The sequence below is a fragment of the Psammomys obesus genome, unplaced genomic scaffold, assembly GCF_907164565.1.
Source record: "Psammomys obesus unplaced genomic scaffold, mPsaObe1.curated_primary_1811, whole genome shotgun sequence".
Lineage (NCBI taxonomy): Eukaryota > Metazoa > Chordata > Mammalia > Rodentia > Muridae > Psammomys > Psammomys obesus.
In genome coordinates this window covers 1,060,892-1,076,936 of record NW_026596443.1, presented here as the reverse complement: position 1 = coordinate 1,076,936, position 16,045 = coordinate 1,060,892, and the positions used below count along the sequence as shown (strand labels likewise).

The following is a 16,045-nucleotide window of genomic DNA, read 5'->3' as shown; positions in this document are numbered from 1 at the left end:
GTGTGTTTGTGTGGGAGTGTGTTTGTGTGGGAGTGTGTTTGTGTGGGTATGTGAGTGATTTGTGTATATGTGACGTGTGTGTTTGTATTTGAGTGTGTTTGAGTATGTGTGTGCGCGATTGCATTCACCTATGCTAGTCTGCATGATCTGAAGTGTCCACAGATGCCAGAGGTGTCAGATGTATGGGGGTTAGAATTATAGGTGGTTGTGAGACTCCTGACAGAGGTGCTGGGAACTGAAGTCTGGTTCTCTGTAAGAGCAGTAAATACTCTTAACTTTGGAGCCATCTCTCCAGCCAGATTCTTAAAAGTGACACTGACGGCAGGGAGAGTTAGAATCTCAGTGATCCTGCCAAATTGCTCTCCCAGAGGGCATACCTAGTTAATTCTCCATCCGTAATGGACAAATATGCCTGTGCCTACTCCTCCTTGGAAGTCTGTGGAAGAAGGTTGCTGTTCTGCTCTCCTTGGTTACTTCACTCCCTTGGTGCACAGCACATGCCAGCAAAACACCCACACAGAGAAAATTAAGTAAATAAATCTTTACAAAACAGAAAAAAAAAGCAAATTGCTCATTTTTCAGGTCTGACATGGTAAGGATGACATTTGGAGTCCAGCAGGTACCTATAGAGTAGTGCCACAGCCATTATACATCACCAGGAGATAGCTGCCTCCTGCTTGCTATCGGAATCCATATGGTAAGATTCAGGGAACTGGGCCTCTTAGGATGGAAGAATTTCTTATTCCATGGACCAGCCACCACTGGACATTTAGTAAAGGGGTCAGGGAGCCCTGCCCTCCACACAGACCTGAGGTATCTGAGTGTTTTTAAGTGTCTTCGCCCAAGTCTTCAGGTGTCCATCAAGTGTTCAAGAGTCCATCAGGTGTCTGGAACCTACCAGGGGCCAGGAGCAGCACCCACAGTTTCCAAGCTCTCCCCTTGAGAGTATTCCAGACCTTGACTTTCTGTCTTCTGGTTGGGTTGCCTGGCTTCTTGGTGTCACCTGGCTCTGGTGGGGTAAAGTCTCATTCTCAGGACTGCTACCAGGGTGATGCTGAAATGTTGACTGTGAGTGGCCTGATGGTTTGTCTATGCGGGAGCCTTGAAGAAAGTATTTTCCCACCTCAGGGTAGTCTTGCTTCCACACTTTTAAAGCAAGCCTCCCTTCCTTCTCTCTGGTGTAGTCTTTGCCTTGCATCTGCAGCTGTGGGTTTGGAAGCCCCTAGCTGAAGAGAGGACGTTTTGTCATTGGGTGGGTGAGCCTTTACTGAGCACAGGCTGTGAGTGAGGCAGGAGGATGGTCTCTATCTCCTCTTTTCCTGAACCTGTAGGCTGGGAGTAGTGCTCAGGCAGGCAGGTGGTTTCAGGTCCAATTGAAGGTTGTACCTGAGTGTGAGCACAGGAGTCTCAGAGGAGAGTTGCCTGAGGGCCTGAATTAGAAGCTTCGAAGGGCTCCTTCAAGACTAAGATTCTCATTCACCACCTTGGACCTTCCTACTGTTTTGAGGTGCTAATTGAGCACAGGTCTCTGCTTGTGCACATTAGCTGAGGCTTAATAGATTCTCCCCACCAAGGGGGAGGGAATCTCAGCAAAGCACAGCTCATTTTGCAAGCTTATACCTGCTCAGCCATTGAGGCAGGACTAACATTGACTAGCATTTGGGTGTGTGGTCTCCAAGTTCAAGGCTTTTTCCACTCTAACTCAAGTCTGGGACAGTGCCCTGAGTCCCCTCGCACCCCCAGCCTCCCCTCCCCCACCCCGGGCGGAACAAGTCTTAGTTTTAAAACAAACCCATCCTGCAATCCCCTCAAGGTTTGTTTGTTTGTTTTTTTCTTTTCAGCTTCGGGCGGACAATTTTTCTATCAATAGATGTTTTTGGAGGGTCTATCATGAGCATTGCCGAGCTAGGCCCTCCAAAGCTGTAGACAAATTACTGTCCCTAGGAATTCATTGATAAAGGCGTCATTTACAGGACAGCTCCGGCTCCAGTTCCTGCGACACTAAGTGCCACTCTCCAGGAGGAGTATCCAAGATCAAGAGAGAAAATAAGGCGCCTAGACCCTGGCTCTGCGAATTGCTCTTCAGGGCGCTGGCGGTGGCACTTGAGCATCCTTCGGTTATGCTGGGTCCTGGTCCCAGCTCCTCGCGCAAGCAGGGAGGGGTTCGGGGACGCGCACGCAGGCCGTCGGGGACGCGCTGGCCGCCCGGGGGCGCGCACGGGCTAGTCTCTGCCCTAATGCGGCGGCTGGCGGCGAGAGGCGCTGCAGGGGACGTGGGGGAAGTGGCGGCACCGGCAGCGGACATCTGGGACTGCGCCCGGGGCTGGAGCCGGAGCTCCCGGAGGTAAGGTGAGCGCCGGTATTCGGTAGGGTGGCAGAACAAGGTAGCGGAAGCCTATCGAGCGGCGCCCCTTCGATTCCGTCCTTCTCAGTCCATCTGCGTCCCCCGACCTGCCCCATCCCCCTTCAGCCACATCCTTGTGGTGTTTTTTGTTTTTTATTTTTTATTTTTTTTTTCGTCTGCACGGCCACCTGCCCGGAATCCACCGGATTCTAGCGGTGTCTCCCTCTCCCTCTTTTATCCCTCTCTACCCCAACACTGTTTCAGACTCGGTTGGCAATGTCCCATATTCCATTCCTCCTCCTCGCTCTCCCTCTTTCCTCCCTGCCTCAGCCTCATCATTTGAGTCCTACCAGCCCTAATGCTTCTTACCTCCACACCTCACTTTTCTGTCTCCCATTCCACCTATGTTTTCCTGCCTCGCCCGTGGCCCCTCTGCTTGCCCTCCCTCATCTTTTCAATCCCTTGACCTGGTCGCCCTGCCTAGTGCTGGCCTCCATTAGCTCCCTTCCAGTTTATCCTACACGGTTCCCCCCTTCACACCCTGTTCCAACTCCTTCTCAGAGGCTTCCTTGTTTCCGTACGCTGCACACTCCCTCTGGAACAGCTCCCCTTCTCTCCTAGGCTCCTAGCTGGCCTTACTACCCATCACCCTCTTTCACCTGCCCTTCCTGGTGGTGTATAGCCTGTGCTGACTGGGTTCGTACTCAGCCTACCCACTACATACACCATCCCACTCTGCCACAGAGGCCTAGGACTCTGCGGGGCAGGTGTTCACTGCTGTGGATGCAACCCCCCCTAAAGCCCATTGCTGCGTGTTTGAGCCTGTTGGTAGCTTGTGGACAGAGATTCTCAGGTTAGCAGACCTCTATGTGGTCCTCTCCTCTCATGGAAGTGTTTAGAGTTGTTTCCTAGTTGGGCTCGGTGAGGGCATGAGGCTGGGGGAAGAGGCAGATCCAAGGAAATGGCCCTCAGGCTCCTGAGACTTGTCCTGAGTTTTGGGTTGCAAAGGCCTGGCAGAGAAAGCTTGCTGGAGGCCTGAGGGTTGGGGGTCTTAGCAAGGACCCTTTCTCAGCTGCCAAGTCAGCACTCTGGCTGGGCTGGGAGTGGTCAGAGTGCTGAATCACAGAAACACTGGTCCCCACAACAGCCCCCTTCTCTCCCCGAGGGTCTGTTTTTTATTTCTTTTGATTTGTTCCTTGACTTCTGGTTCTCTCTTTCTCTCTCTCTCTCTCTCTCTCTCTCTCTCTGTGTATGTGAGTGTGTGTGTTTGTGGTATTGGACAAAGGTGCCCCCTGTAGCTCTAGAGGAGAGGGTGGCAATATTCCTCTACTTGCCTTTCTCTTTTCCTGATAAGAAGGACCTGATGTGTCTCCTCTAACCTTGGAACTGAGGTGAGCCCGCTGGGCTCAATCCAATCTCTAGCAAGGCAAGGGCAAGCTTTTGAGACCTGGGTGGTCAGGAGATGTGTGGTTTTAATAGGGCCAGAGACCAGCAGGTTCAGATTCCATAGAACTTAAGCCTAAGTAGTTGTTGCTTGGTCGGGTGTGTGTGTGGGAGCAAGGAAGACCCTGGGGACTAGGACCCTACCAGGTGTGGCTGTGGGGGCAGATAGAGGAAAGGAGGCAAAGCTCCGTCCTCTCTTTGGTTAAGGATGATGCACCAGGTGGAACTGCAGGAGGAGGCAAAGGAGAGAGAGGAGGGGCCTCCTTCCCATCCAGTGCATTCCACCTTTTGTCTTGACTAAGCTGGCTCTTCAGAGAGAGAAAATTTTCTACCCATAGTCTTTGGATTAGGCTGAAAGTGTGTGTGTGTGTGTGTGTGTGTGTGTGTGTGTGTGTGTGTGTGAGAGAGAGAGAGAGAGAGAGAGATATTGTATTTGCCTTTGTAAAATAGGGCTGGCCTCTACTTCCCTGAACTCCCAGGGCTTAACCGAGAAGGTTAGGTACAGACTGAAGATCGGCCCTGGTTGTTTCTTGAGCGGCTCTTGCTTTAGAACACTGAGGGGCTGGATACCACTGACTGAAACGTGGAATGTGGTAGTTCTGTATGGCCCTCAGACTGTGTTTGTCTAGAGGACATGCCACTGGGAGACTGACTACCCCCTGCTTTGTCACCTTCTCAGTCCCCTCCCTATTGCCTATGGGGGCAGGGCTGGAAGCATCGCCTGGCATCAGGGCCTCTGGGCTGCCAGCTTTTCCTGGTATCGGAGAAGCATCACCTGCAGCTGTTGTCGGGAGCTGATTGGATCAAGGCTCTGACGTTAAAGTGCTTGATTGGGGCTCAGGTTAAATGGGGGTTTCTGATAAGAGCCTACATATTTCTCAGTTTTGTGCAACGAATCTCAGCCCTTGCCCCCTTGTCCAGCATCACAAAGGCTACAGAGAGTTAAATCTAGGCAGGCCAACAGGAGAGCCAGCTCCCCAGAGAGCAGGGGTAGGACCTGCCAATTGTGCTCCAGTGGCTGGCTCAGGTGGAACTGCATGCAGAAGTGGCTCCCCGTGGACTGAGGCTCTGCTTGCCGCGGCTGGTCCTTCAGTGGCAAACTGAGGAGGTGGCTGAGATCTGGAGGTTCAGTTTTGGCTTTGAGGTGGGGCAGATCTCAGGAGGGTCCTGTTTTCGTAGTGGCTCAGGATTCTTCTGATCATCCATCACAACTTGATCCTTACTTCTGGTAACATAACTCTCTCCTAGGCTGGTTTGGAAGCCAGAGATACAGAGATCACTGAAACCATCTAACAGTTATGAGCGTGGCCATCTCCATCTGTCTTTAGAAAGAGATAGCTTTAGGAAATCAGAAAAGAAGGGACAGAACAGTCCTGTTCTTAATGTGTTTTGTTGGAGGGAGGCCATGGAAAGTAAGAGAGAGAAAAACTTAAAACTGGGTTCATCTTTACCCCGTCACAGATGTTTGTTAAGCTCTGAGATGTGCTGCCATTGAGCCCATGGATGAAAAGCAAGGACAGAGGAAGGTCTTTCAGGGCCTGAGTAATGGACAGTGAGACAGGTCATCAGATAAATCACAGATAAGCCTGAGTGAGGATGAGCAGACAAGGATGCTGAACTGCAGGATCCCAAGTCCCACTGGAACCAGTCCCACTTGCTCACAGCCCTCTGGAATGGTAACTCAGAGCTGATCTCCACATTGACTGTTCAGGAGAGGATCAGGGCAGAGGTGAGATTCAAGGTGCTATCTGACCCCAGCTTAAGCAGCCAGAGCGTGGCTGTTCTGTGTGTAGCAGAAACCTGGTAGGTGCTGCTGCAGTTTGATGGACAAACATCCATAGGGAACCCTGGGGCAAAGGGGAGGCTACTTAGTTCTCTTAGTCCCTTCTCCTAAGAGCATGTATTTTAGGGGCAAAGCATGGCTCATAAGTGCTTGGAATGTCAGAGCCACTCAGAAGAGAGGCCTGGGTGTCCTTGCGGAGTTCCCAGTTTGACAGAGGAATTGTGAGTGTCCCACACAGCCATACTCAGAAGTAAGGCAGGGAAACATATGATGCCTTGGGGGCACAAGGAGACCAACATCAGGCAGGAGTAGTCATCATATATGATGTCCATATAAGAAGAGAGGCTGAAGATGAACTTTTAAGGGAGATTCTTAAAAGTTATGCACTTGAGTAGATTATCACCAACCTCCAAAGATGAGCTGGTAAAAGAGCTACAGTAGAAACCCCACTTCCATTTATATGGGTAGCTTCTCCCACACATCCGGTGTTGGTCATTTCAGTAGTGTGTCCTGAATTTTTGAGCCTGTGTCAGGACCTGCAAGGTGTTGCATGATGAGTTGAAAAGAAATAGAATTTTCCCAAATGTCACATAAGAAATGCTGTCACAAAGGATGAAGAGTTCTTGGTATTATAGGAGCATACTAAGGGGGTCACAGTAGACAGAGAACCTGCAGTAATGGCAAAACTCTTTGGCTAGACCCCTGCCTTGGCTAGAACAGTTTGATGGCAAACCTTTGAGCAGTGACTCAGTGACCTGAGAAGGCCTGGGCCTTGCCACAGGGCAGAGGTTAAATGCTTATGGCTTGGTTTCTGGGACATGAGGGGAGCCTGGAAGCCAATGGCTGCCCCAAGAGCTTAAGTCTGCACTTTCACAATGTTGCTGATCCAGGGCATCTGCCATCTCTCCCAGCAAGCTCCACTCTGGAGCCACTCTCTTGAGGTAAGCCAGGAAACATCAAAAGCATAGTAGGAGCCTTCGCTGCTGAATGCTTACTGTGTGTTAGGCGCCCTACTGTATGCTCTGGCTTTACCCTCTCACTTGATCCTCATAAGAATTTGCAAAAACAGGTATTTTTAAGATTCTATTTTACAGATAACAACGACTCCCCAGAGTTTCTTGCTGGTTGAAGATCATAGAATGGGTGCGTTTGCAGAGCTAGAATTTAGATCTACATGTTTGACACTAAAGCCTGTGCCTCTCTTCCACATATGAGACTGAGCTTCCTAGCCCTGGTAGAACAATAAAGAAATGGGAGGGGTACCAGAATGGCTCAGACATTTTGAAAGACATAAGAATGTGGGGACACAGAAAACACCTTGTGGGCAACACTGGGCACAGACCCTGCTGCCCAGAAGCTGGCTATCATGTTGCTCAGGCAGGTGTGAAGGAGCATCAAGAGGTTCTAGGGAGGTGACATGGTACAGTACGAGCTGCTCAGCCTTTGAGGTCACACAAGAAACGCATCAGATGGAGAAGCAAACACTTGGCAGCTTCAGGTTCTCTGTGAAAGGAGTGGCCTGCCTCACCTTGCCTGCTCCCCCATGGCTTCCTGGCAGGGAGGGGACATTATCACCAAAAACATGTGTTGGGCCTCTGGTCCCATCACTGATAGAACTGAGTTGTGTTTCTTTCTCTGTAAAATTTGAAATTTTCTGTGAATTCTCATCTCTAGGGTTTATGTCATTGATTAATTTCTTGCTGTCTTAACTCTCTCAAAAGGGAAGAACTGGAGTGCCGGGGGCACTGTGGGGTCATCCCCTCTACTCCTGCAGCTCCCTCCTCTGAGAAGCAGCTGCCACATGGCTGTCTCTGTTCCTTCACCTGCTCCTCTCCTTCCTCCCTTCCACCCCCACCCCCACCCCCTGGCCTCCCTGGCAGCCCCTCTCATCATTATGATGCTAATTGTGTTGTTAATTTTTCTGAGATCCGGAAAGAAAGCCCCAATCTGTTCTAATGAATTTAATGAGAGAGGGGCTTGGAGGACTTCAGAGCCTCTTACTGGATCACCATAAACAAAGTTAACGAGATGAAAAGCCCTAGATCAGCTCTGGGGTTGAAAGGGAGGAGTTCTCTGTCTTAGCATAAGTCCTGGACACCTGGAGTTAGAGGAAGGCTGCACAGAACTGTTGCCCTCCATGTGGTCTCCCTTTTGGCATGGTTTAACCCACCCCACCAAGCACCACACCCTTAGTTTCCTGCCTGTTTCTGCCCTTAAATGAGATGTGAACGTTCTCAGCAGCAGCAACCTGGCTTTTCTGAGACACTTGCTGTTTGGTCAGGGATACACCACCTCCCTACAGCAACATGGGAACTTCTAAGACCCTGTCTGTGCCTGATCTGCTCAGACCTAAGAGATATTTGCTAATTTCAGACAGTGAGTACTATGTGGTTTATGGACTGTGCCTCTGGCCTTTCTCATCTGAGAGGAAGTACCTGCTGTAGGTCTCAGGAGAGAAGCACCTGAAAATTCAGGGCTGCTAGGAGAAAAGCAGGTACCCCAAATACTGGAATCTTTCTTCCTCTTTCTGGTCCTATTGGGGCCTTGCTTCTGCAGCCCTTAGCATGGCTATCATGGGGTAAGCCTCTTGGAATGGGAAAGTTCTGGCTTCCTATGGAACTTGCTTTCCAGGCAGATCAGGCCAGCTGGGATGGACTGACCAGCCACTAAATCTGGTCCTCAGATCTTGTGATTTTTCTAGGATGAGAGTGAATGGCTAGCAGACCAATACTGAGGACTTTCCCAGTGGTGAGAATTCCTAATCTCTTACTGACACTGGCCAGTTGGCTCCAGCAGCAATAATTTAAAAAAGAAAAAAAAAAAAAGAAAAGAAAAGAAAAGAAAAAGAAAACCAACAAATATTTAATGGAAGCTTCCAGTTCTGAGTTCAGTGAGGTTTTGATCTCATCTTGATCTGTTACTAAAAGTTCTATACGGTTGTGAATATGTTTGTGTACGTGCACATGCGTATGTACACGAGTGCGTCATGGACTGCTTATGTTGATGAAATTATTTCAGCTAGATTGTGCTTCTAGTCTCATCTTCATTTGCAGTGGAAACACCATTAAAAATTCCTGGCAGTAGTTTCTCTCTGTGCAAGCGGAAAACAACGCCCTGTACCTCAATGTGTGTAGACGGCGTAATACTTTGAGAATAGGGCGTAAATGGGAGAAGGTTTTAGAACTCTCATTTTGACAGGAACTAGACCATGGAGCCGAAATCTGAAGCTAGCTTCTCCCTCACTCTTGCAATATCTTGGCTTATGAGACCAACTAGCTTTATTGGGGCATCACCATCCTTTAGGCTTTCGGCTATCACCACTGTCTGTCTGTCTTCTGCATAGTCAGCAGTGGAGTCAGTACTCTGTCAAAGGTTGCCTGTTCACTCTAGTGAGGGAAATCCATGTTCCAGCCATTGATTCCAGGCTATTGTCGAAGAACCCACTATGTGTGGGTATCTTCCATGTTGGTGGTGACAAGTTCTTTAGGAAAATTCCCCTGAAGATATAAGCAGTTTCCCTATACTGGAATAAGAAAGCACAGAAACCAGATCTCTTTCTGGTGTCATCACAGACTGCATGGAACTGAAGCCTTTGAAAGCTGAGTTGGGGATTTACTCAGGGTTCTCAGTTAAGTCCAGCTCTGGCCTCTGCCTATCTTTTATGTACTGCTCATGGCATCTGAAGTATTCTTCGTAGCCCCTGTTACATGTGTGGCAGTTTCGCCGGTAGCTTGTTTGGGAGAATGTTGGGTTCAGGAGTGTTAGAAATGCCTTACCCCAGCCATGATTCTGCAACAGAGGCTTGGGACTGTGCTGAGTTCTGTGTGGCTGTGCGGCTAGTTGCTGACAAAGCTAGTTCTTCCACATATGGGCTCACCTGGAACCTCACAAACTACATGTAAACCTAGTGCTTACACCCTATGATGTATAATTAAGGCCCTAAAGCAGCGTGTAAACAACATATGCTTTGGGATGTTAGAGAAGGGAGGAAACTTCCCCTGCAGGGGTTTAAAACCTTGGGGGAGGTTTTAAAGAGTGGTGTGGCTGGCCTGGGTCTCTCGAGAGGCAGAGAGAGAGCAGGGGCCCTTCTAGGGAAAGAGTGCATAGTCATATGGTAGGAGGAAGGCCATCATGATGAACTGGCCCTCAGGACAGTGGAAAGTGCATGTAGGGCCATACTGGCAAGAAACTTCCCCTTCAGCTTGAGACCTTGTGGGGAACTGCTTTTGAAGCTTCTTAGCTGAACTGGCTCTTGGGTTGCAGACAAACTGTGGTGTGAAGACTGGGCAGGAAACACACACACACACACACACACACACACACACACACACACACACACACCTAGTGCTTTCTGAGGGACAACACACACACACACCTAGTGCTTTCTGAGGGACACTTCCTTCTGCAGAGGTGCTGGGAGCAGTGCTGAAACTTTCTGGACCTCTCAGAGGGAGCTTGTCGCTGTCCGCAGTGCTGACCCAGGGTTTGTCTTTTCTTCGCCCCTGAGAGGCCAGGTGAAAGCAGTCAGGGAAGGCTTAGAATCTCTCAAAGCATTCAGAAAGTGATTCCAGCTAGAACAAAGGCAGGGTGTGGGTCTATGCTAGTCATCTGGTAATAGCATCTAACTCCATAACCCTTGTGATGAAAAAGCAAAAGGATGTGTTCCTTGAAGGACACTGTGGAGTGTGCAGGTATCTGTGTGTGCATGTGTGCTAAGATCACCCAAATGGGAGCCTGCAGGGTTCACCTCACAGTCTTCGTGTGAGAGACCCCTAAAAAAGCATACTAACTTGCCTTGGTTTCCACCAGATTACCTGACATCCCTCTAGCAGACCTGGGAAACACAGGAGTTTCCTAAGACCATGTGCATATACTTGATATAAACAGAACTTTTTATTTTCACTTCTGCTAGAAGTGCCCTGTATCTATAGCATCTAAAATGGTGGCCACTGCTTCTGAGTGGCTGACAAGCACTTGAAAATGGCACATATAACTGAAGGTTTGAGTAATTTTTTTCTTTCAAGACAGGGTCTCATTATGTAACCCAGCCTGGCTTTGAACTCTATGTCTCTTAAATTCTAGGATTGTAGGTGTGACTTGAATTTTGAATCAAGTCAAATTTAAATGACCACATGTGGGTGGTAGCCACTGTTCTAGACTTTACAGCTTTCCGTGTAGTCAGAATCTTTGGTGAAGGCCACTGATCCATGCTTTCTGGTCCCATGTACCCTAATCTCTTTGGTATGAAGAAAAGCAGGCATTTGGATGCTGCCAGAGTCCACAGAAGTTTGTGCCTGCCTTGCTCCACTCCCATGACTTTTCTTGTTTTACAGTGGCAGCAAGCTTACCCCTTGCCCTGCACTCTTCTGCTCAGAGGGGGAGTACCTTAAGTTCTGACTAAATGTCCACAGGCCCAATCCAAGATTTTCCTGGAAGCTTTGGATGGGCAAGTGCGGTAGTGTGTTTGACCCTGGAAATCTAGACCTGAGCAAAGTGAGCACAGATGAGGTGGTTTTTCTGTGTCATGGTGCTGGCACTGACTAGGAAGGTTCTGGTCTTGACCTAACCCAGATTCTGACTCTGGGTATCTTTATTGTCATCCTGTTCACATGGTGTAGTAAGCATGGCTTAGTGAGATGGCAAGGGTATATAGGGGCAAATGTTAACAAGTGCCAAAAAATAGGTAAGTTAAAGGCACAAAGCAGAAACTCCCTCTGTGATGGCTAGCAGACTGCCTGTTTTATCTATGATAAGACCTGATATCCTTAGGTCTCTGGCATTAGGCTTGCTCCTGTGTGTGTGATTTCTCAAATGAGAGTGCACACCTTTTCAAGGCACACCTTATTGTTGTCTTGTTTCTCCTACAGAAACCCAGTGTGCTGCGAGCCATCCTTAATAAATGTCTGCTTTGTTAGCCTGGAGCAAAGGGCTCAACCCCTCGAAAGAGTGTGCACGTGAATACAAACAGTATTTATCAAGCCTCTGCCGGGTGCAAGTCTCCGTGCTCAGTACTGTGGACAATGACAAAAGAGGAGCTGAGCATGGTTGCTCTCAGTCTCATGGGAACGAAAAGGCAGGCACGTGTGAGAAATGACACACACAGTGTGTCATAGAAACAAAGACAGAAGTGCTAGCCTGGATATGAAAAGGGGCTAGAGTTCAGGATGCTGGAGGGCGGATGAGGTATGTGTCTCTGTCTGGCCATCTCAGAGGATTCCCTCCTTCACGAGCTTAGCTGGTACCAGCCAGCTCCATGCCTGAGTTGACAGTGCTGTCTTTATGGCTGATTGGGCAGCTTGGTCTCACTGGGGCAAAGCAAGGCAGTGCTATCTCGAGAGATCACCTCTTCCATGCAGAGAGCTTTTGAGAGAGCTTGGAGCAAAGGACTGTATGAAAGGGAGGAGTTCCTTTTTTTTTTTTTAATCACTGCTAAAATTGTGGCAGAATGGCAGCTTCCTCTTAGTCACAGAGGGTCTGTTGAGACTCCCACAGTTCCAGCACATAGAGCTCCCAGATGCAGGTCTAAGTGCAACGGAGATGTGGTCCCTGAGAGTCACCACAGCCCCCACCTGCAGTTACTAAGGAGAAGTAACTGGCCAGGAGAAGTTGCATTGTATTTCTCAGCTTTGGCTGGGGAGAGACCTTCTGCTGCTAGGGAGGGGTCCGCTTCTCACCGGCTCTCCTGCTGTGCTCCTCACACCTCCACATATGCACACTTGGGATCTTGTTAGAATACAGATTCAAAACCAGCAGATCCAGACTGGGCCTGAGGGTCTGCATGCCAAACAGAATTTTGCCAAGATGTTGGAAGACATCTTTGGGTGGGTGGCTGGGATTCCCAAAATGTGGACCCTGAGACTCAATCCTCACCAAATCAATCCCAGCTTCTGCAGGCGGAGCCAGCCAGGCTCTGGTGCACATGCAGACCTGAGGATAGTCTAGCATGCAGCCTACTTTGCTGGTTGGTTTTCCTCTCCATCTTGCGCCCCCACCCCCTTCCTTGACCTAGGTCACTGTAAATGGCTCAGAGGCAAGGTATCCTGCAGCATGTTGCTAGTGCTTGGCCTCCAGGAGTTCGCAGGGAGCTGGTTCAGGTGGTTCCATGGTGTGCCACAGCCCACGTGCACTGGTGGTTCTGGTGTTTGCTCCTGTGACTGTAGTCTCAGTCACATGACATCACAGAGTCTGGTTGTTTAGAGCAGGTTCATTCAGTTCTTGGAACAGCAGCCCACAGTGGTGTTCAGGACCAGGAACAGTAAACACCCTGAAACTGTAAATGACCTTCCTCACTGAGGTGCGACTAGCTCTGTTTGTTCTCGGGCTATTCTCTAATTTGGCTGGCTTTTCTCTTATGCATTCTGTGGAATTCTGTGCTGGGATATTGATTCTCTGTTAGGACCAGTATGGTGATATCTGCAACTTCCATAGTTGTGGTTGTGAATTGTTTGCTGAGATTTTTCAGCATAGAGGGCTATGCACTGGTCTGCTTTGGTGGTTTTCGACTGGAGCTCCATTTCTGTGGTGTCTCTTTGTTTTTTAGAGCTCTCTCTTTTCTGACTCTGATTATATGTGGTCAATGTTCCCTGTCAGAAATAGATTTCCAGGTAAGCCTGGGGTACAAATGGGAATCCTGTTACCCATAGCCTGGTCACCTGTGATTCATTTCATGAAAGACTCTGAAGGCCAGTTTGATGGTGGAGGCTAGGTTTCGGTGCTGGCATTTTCTGCCACCAATGTCCTGAACTGTCCCTGCACCACCTGAGTATTGTGGGAAGCAGCATTGAGCCTGCTGTACTCTGGGACTGGGATGAGTTTGGCTGGTGACATCCCAGGTTGCCTCACATCATCTTCCATCTGGCTGTCCTCCTTCTTAAGGCCATGCATGGGTGTGCTGTCGGGCTGCTCTGACATTTAGGGGTACACATTCTTGGGTGCTGGAAGTGTTATTGCTATGGGGGAGCTGGGGCTTAAAAGCTGTGAGAAGTATGTGTCTGGGAAACCTTTTCCTCCAGGAAAGGTTTGGAAGGCTGATGTGGGATTAGGTCAGGGTTGGGGCCAGGGATAGCCTTATTCTGAATTCAAGACTGGGACAATCATCTTCGGATACATCCTATTATTCTTTTCTGTTCTTGAAAAGTAAAAAGGATAGTTGTGTCCTGGACCCCCCCCCTAAGGCCTAGAATGCTCTTTCTTGATTGTTTGACTTCTCCTGGGGGTCTCCAGATGCTGGTATTTAGGGACATATCAGAGGTCAATGACCCCTCCATTGTGAGAAGACACTCTGCTTGCTGGGACTGTGGTTCTTTTATTATTAGTTTTAGTACTGAATTTTTTTTTAACGGAGATAATTAATCTCCGTGCACTTATAGGAAATGATAAAGTGAACGCCTTCACCACTCCCCAGTTTCACAGCTTGTAAAACCATGGCACACTCTCACAGCCAGGATGTCGACACTGGCACAGCCCTCCCCCTCTGATTTTCCCGTACTTCTTACCCTTCTTCTCTATGTGTTTTCTCAAGCTGATGTGGCTGTACATGGTTTCTTTGCTTCTCCCTTGTTCTTCTCTCCAGGTTTGCTTTTCCAGGCTCACAGTAGGAAATGCCTGAGTGCATGCAGTGTCAGGAACAGGGAGTCAGGCCTCCTGGTCCCAATCTAGTTCTTTAGTCACAAGTTGTGTGACCTTTGACACATGACCTCAATCTTTTCTATTTTCATCTATAAATCTGGGAGTAAAATGCTGTTTATCCTGCACAGAGTTGTTAGGATAAAAGGACAGAAGGCCCACAAACCCCATTACACAATGAAAGTTAGCTGCTGCCTGATTTCCCCTACACTGCTTCCTGACAGTTGCTTTAGGCCCTGCCTTATAGGAACATTGTCGGATGGTGCTTGCTGATCAACAATCAAAACATCCTTGAGCCTGGGTTACGTGTTCAGTTCTATGCCAAGCACTTTGAGAACTACAGAGGAGACCAAAAGGAAGCTTTCACTTCAAGAACTTTGTACCCTAGTTGAGGAAGCTGTCCCGGCATTCGCTTTATGGTACAGATGGCTCACTACACATGAGAATGAAACATAAATGCAAGTGAGTGGTTCCTACGCAAGAACTCCTGTAGCTTAGCAGCGATTGGGAACATTTTGATCAGTGGCATCTGGAAAGACTCTGAGGGGCATTTGGAGTGAAAAGTGGGGCTCTGACTCTGCTTCCAACAAAGCCACAGAAGTCAAGCCCTAATTTCCTTCATGCTGGACACACTCACAGGGTCCAAGGATGAGAGGAAGATGGAATGACTTTTAAATTTTAAACAGAGACCAAGAAAGGATGAGGAAAATGACCTAAGAAAGCCACTCAACAAAGCAGAAGTAGAAGTGAGGTGCATGTTTCAGGACATGGGTTTGGAGTCCACTTCGCATAGTACGCCTTTTTCTGTGACCTAAAGCTGTTATTGCTAGGCCACACCAACGCGGTACACTAAGCCATGGTCTAATTACTACTGAAACCACAGCCCAGAGCATTGGTCATTTGCTGAGCGGCCCGCATGTGAGGCAAGGTGATACAAGCTCAGATCTTGGATGTCTATCTGTCTGTCTGTCTAGTGTGAAGCAGAACCTGGGTTCCTAAGTGAAGGATGGAGAACAATCACCCAATGACAGACCTGTTCCACTGAACAAGACCCAGAACACCATGTGACCAGCACTGTACTCTCCCAGTGCTGGCAGGGTACCAAGGCCTGGTCTCAGCAGCCACGGGACTTGGTAGCCAAGCTTCGGAAGAGCCCATTGTTTTTTTTTAGCCTCACTCCTGGCTGTGTGGCTACTGGCTAGCTGGCTTGTTCATTGTTGCCTTTATGGAGGCAGCTATGAGCCATATACTCAGCTGGGCAGTTGGCACTTGCTCAAATTTTGCTGTAGAATTTTCAGTGGTACTGGTAAAGGCTTTTCTCTCTTCCTGACTCTCTCTCTCTCTCTGTTTATACATCTGTAGAAGAGGAGAAAGGCAGCCTCCTGAAAAGATAGACTAGTCTCCAGTAGTGTCACATCAGCACCAGTGAACTGCACAGACCAGTGTTGTTCAAAATATGAAAGTCAGATGTGACATGTGGAAATCAGAGTGTGGGGCTGAGTGGGGGATCAGCTGACCCAGGCAAGTATGTGTTTACACATGTCTGTATTGATGCCATGCCTGTAGCATTGATGCTTTGGGGGCCTCCTTTTGGATCAAAGCTTGAAGTGTGGATATCCAGATGCAACCCATTCTGTAGAGTGTTTCTGATGCCGATGACAGCTTCCTCAGGAGTATTTCTTTCTTTTTTTTTTACAAGATGTGCTAGCATGAGGGCTCAGCACCTGTGACAAGTGATGTGTCATGTCACTGCTGATACTGTTCATTGTCAAGGGCATTTTCCTCTCACTGCCCTGGCTGGGACAGACACTGTCAAAACTGAGCAAGAAATGCCTCAGCAGGCTGGTCTG

The 16,045-nt window shown here is 48.8% G+C and overlaps 1 protein-coding gene across 3 annotated transcripts in view; it reads left to right on the top strand.

Moving 5' to 3' along the window:
- Nucleotides 1-2,256: 2,256 nt before the first annotated feature.
- The window catches only part of Nfasc (neurofascin), a 168,309-nt gene continuing 154,520 nt past the window's right edge, over nt 2,257-16,045 (top strand). For 2 of the 3 annotated variants that reach the window (XM_055598206.1, XM_055598204.1), the window contains exon 1: nt 2,257-2,344. The gene's annotated coding sequence lies outside the window, so the exon portion shown is untranslated. Of the gene's footprint in view, nt 2,350-16,045 lie in introns of all 3 variants that reach the window. The other variant, XM_055598205.1, reaches the window with a different exon arrangement.